This window comes from Myotis myotis, unplaced genomic scaffold (genome assembly GCF_014108235.1).
Source record: "Myotis myotis isolate mMyoMyo1 unplaced genomic scaffold, mMyoMyo1.p scaffold_m19_p_4, whole genome shotgun sequence".
Classification (NCBI taxonomy): domain Eukaryota; kingdom Metazoa; phylum Chordata; class Mammalia; order Chiroptera; family Vespertilionidae; genus Myotis; species Myotis myotis.
This window is the reverse complement of record NW_023416346.1, coordinates 97,640,451-97,644,245: the sequence shown is the minus strand read 5'-3', so window position 1 is coordinate 97,644,245 and position 3,795 is coordinate 97,640,451. Positions and strand designations below refer to the sequence as shown.

Sequence of the window (3,795 nt, the reverse complement as noted above, 5' to 3'; positions counted from 1 at the left end):
CCAGCCTGCACCCTCTCACAGTCCAGGACCCCTCAGGGGATGTCCACCTGCCGGCTAAGGCCTATTCTCCATGGGGCATGGGACTAAGCTAACAGTTGGAAATCACCCTTGCAGTCCAGGACCCCTCGTTCCTTACCGTCCAACTGCTCACTGCTCCTTACCATTCACTGCTCATTACCAGCTCCTTATCGCTGCCATGGAGGCAGGCAAGGCTCCCACCACTGCATTCACCTGCTGTGAGCCCTATCTTTCTGTGTAGTTGTCTGTAGGCCAACTGCTCTTTTCCTTCCCACTTAGGGTGAGCAGCATGTGAGGGCAGAGTGCACTGTCATGGAATGCAGAGGGGTGTCCGGAGCTGAGGGGAGTGGACAGGCCCATGGGGTGAGAGGTGGACACACAGAATGCTATCTCACCCAATTGTGGGGCAGTTTGGCTGGCTTTCATCTGCCTGACCCCACCCAGGGAGGGACCAAGCAGGGTGTCCACCTTTCCATTCTCCATCCTTCTATCTGTGACACCTGTCACCCTTCCCCCAAAGTGAGTTCAGCTCAATACCTGAATGTAACGGGGCATGGGGGGAACTCCACTCCAGTGCCCCCTGATTCCCAGGGACAGGTCCTGGTCGACTGGACCTGATCTCAGGATGGTGGCCACAGCTGCAGAACACAGATCTGTTTCAAGAAAAGTTGGGAATGTAGAGTTTCATATGAGCCCTTTTTCCAAAAGGTGGCAGTTTATTCACATTGTGGCAAAGACACCTTCAAGAGTAACATAAGTGGGTAAAGTCAGGGCCAAACGGGGCCATTTCCTCATCCAATCTCTCTGAGGTGCATGGACAGAACCAAGTCTCAGCTCTTCCCAGGACACTTCTGGAGTTTTTTTAAGCCTAAAGGACAGTAGTCTGTCTCCATTCTTGTTCTTTGGGATTTTTTCATCATCTGATAAACGGATACGTACATTGGGGCAATCCTCTTGAGATACAATATTCCAGTTGCACTCATGTGATGATGACAGCACCCCTCAGAGGGAGGGAGCCAACAGATGGGGAGCAGGGAATTCTAAAAACCAAAATGATGACAGAGATGCTAAGCCTTTCTTTCATGTGTCTGACACCTCTCTTTAGGTGGTCTGCAAGCCGGGTGTCTGCTGGACCTCAACCACTTGATGTCCTGGCAGGCTGCTGTGGGCCCTGTTAGGTGGTATGCAGGGCTGCCTGGGCCTGGGGGCAGTCGCCTCCTCTGCCTCATCCACTCCTGGTACAGCTCCTGCACATGGGCGCTGGTCTCCGGAGGCTACACTGGGATGGCAGAGTAGATGCGTTCCATCTGCCACAGCAGTGCCCTGCATGCACACCTGTCGTCCACCTGGGCTTGGCCCCTGCCACTTGGGTATGCCCGGCTCAAGCCAGGACCTCCACGAAATGGCAGGGGAACTTGGCCCTCTACAGCTTCAGGACCACTTCTGGATGTTCTGAAAGCTGTAAGCAGCCTCAAAACATAGCAAAACCTCTTCGTCCCTTTCAAGGGTGGCCTCCTGGAAGTCTGTGTTCCTCAGGGTGCAGTAGGTGAGCACTCCCACATCCTTGTCGAACAGCTCCTCGGCCATGTGCCTGAAGATGTGTGCCAGTTACCCGTCGGAACTGGCACCCTCATGGATCCTCACCTCCTTCTCCTTCATGTCTCCAAACAGAGTGTCCATGGTGGCGTCATTCGAGGCAAGGTCACTTTGCTCCATTATCTGGACAATTTCACCTGAGGTTAACACGCAGTCAGCACCCTGGGAACTATGTAAAGTTGTGGGAACATCTTCTCAAAGGGCCTCCAATTTCTTGTCATAACACGAGGCCACGATGACGTGGAAAATCTTGTCCGAGGACAGGTTCTGCTGTCTGGGGAAGTAATTCTTCACCAGAGAGCCCATGATCTGCTGGGGAGGCTTGGCCATGCAGAGGTGAGGGGTGATGGTTGACTCAGCACATGCTCTGCATATCAATCTCAGCTGGGGCAGGTGGAGGTCAGCATGGGTTACCGTGGCTCTTCCTCACGGTGCTGGCAGTACTGACACACAAATTCCGTCTGACTCTCCAGGATGCTGAAATCCAAAGCTATCATGTCAAAGACAATGGACCTCAAGGCTTTTGAGAAAGCCACAGAGCTTTCTGGATGCATCAGTGACATTGAGGCTGAATTTAGCAGCAAAATAAGGCAGAGACTGAGGACACACACTGCCAGCACTTTGTGCTGTGAGGTATCACATTTCTTATTAAGGTTCATAACACAGAAGAAGTCCTTGGTGTTCTGTTGAGAAACTTGGACTCCTTCCTCTGCGGTCACACAACTGTCACACTCCAAGCAGTCACTCAGAAATATCTTTGTGTCATCCACCTTATGGAATTCTCCCTTCTCTCAGTTCTCCTGAGCCGGACTCTGGACATTGACTACGGCATTCTCTTGGTCATCGGTTTTTGTTTTTTTATTACATTCCTTCTGTGTGCAGTGATCACACTTCACCTGGAGTGGGGAGGGCGGGGGCCAGCTCGAGTGACCTGGAGGATGCACAGAGAGAGCAGTCAGTCACTGCTGGTCGCCCCTGGTGATGCTGGCACTATCCTTTCTTCCTTGTGGAGCGTCTAGGGAGGGGAAGCAGCTGCAGTGCCCAAGACCGAGTTCCAGGAGGCCAGCAGCACTGTCGGGATTGTGCCAGAGGTGCTGATCCATTGGTGCCTGGCCTGTTCTCTGGAGATTGAACCTACAGGACTACTAAGGAAGCCAGTCCCCAGTTCTGCCCTGTCTCTGCCACTGATTGATTGGAGTCTGAGGGCCAGGAGGAGCGACCAAGAGGCCTGCCTTTCAGCTGCTCACCAGTTCCCAGGCCACTAACTCTGTTTCCCTATTAACCATCCCCTGATCAATGGGAGCCTGTGGGCCAGGGGAGGGACCAAATGGTCTGCCTTCCACCTGCCTGCTCACTAGTCACTGCTGTCATGGATTCATTGGAGCTTGAGGGACCCCGGCTCCCCTGTTAGTCATCCCCTGACCCATGGAGCCTGGGGGCTGGGGGATGGACCGGTCATCCATTCAGTCGTTACAGACCCTGGGTTTTTATATATTAGGATAGCCCATAGGCATAGACAATTGTGTGGTGAAAGCTTGGGGGTGGGGGTAGGAGTTGGGTAGAGGGGGCCAATGGGGGAAAAAAGAGGGAGGGCACCTGTAATACTTCCAATAATAAAGATAACTTAAAAATATATACATAAAAAGTCAGCTGGGTGTCATCCTCATGCCTACTACAAGTAGTGAGATACAACATTCCAATAAAAAATGGGGAAAGGTTATGTGAAAATACAGAAAACTAATTAAAATGGCCCTTAAACTTATAAAAATGTGCTCAACCACCATCACAGTAAGAGAAATGCCAAAATTACACTATTAGCACAAAATTTTCATTAGTAGATCGGCAAAAAAACCCAAAAACCAAAGAACAAACAAAAACAAAACAAAACGTTTTGCAACATACTCTCTTGGCAAATCTATGGGAGGAAATTCTCATACAGTGCTAGTGGGAGAATGAAATGACAATCCTTAAGGGGAATACTTTGGCAGTGCTTGTCAAAATTCTAGATGCATGTATAAATAAACACTGGAAGGTGATATTAGAAACTAACAAAAGGTTTTACCACCTATGTGGTGGTTGGGGGTTGTGGAAACTGGTAGATAGGAATGTGGAGAAAAAAAGTGCATGTGGAGAAAAAAAGTGCATGTGGGACACATACATGCATAACCATGGGCAGACAAT

General features: G+C 50.5%; 1 pseudogene; it reads right to left on the bottom strand.

Annotated features, from left to right (window-relative positions):
* Nucleotides 1-1,085: 1,085 nt before the first annotated feature.
* On the bottom strand, nucleotides 1,086-2,717 carry LOC118653529 (annotated as a pseudogene).
* Between the last annotated feature and the right edge of the window lie 1,078 nt (nucleotides 2,718-3,795).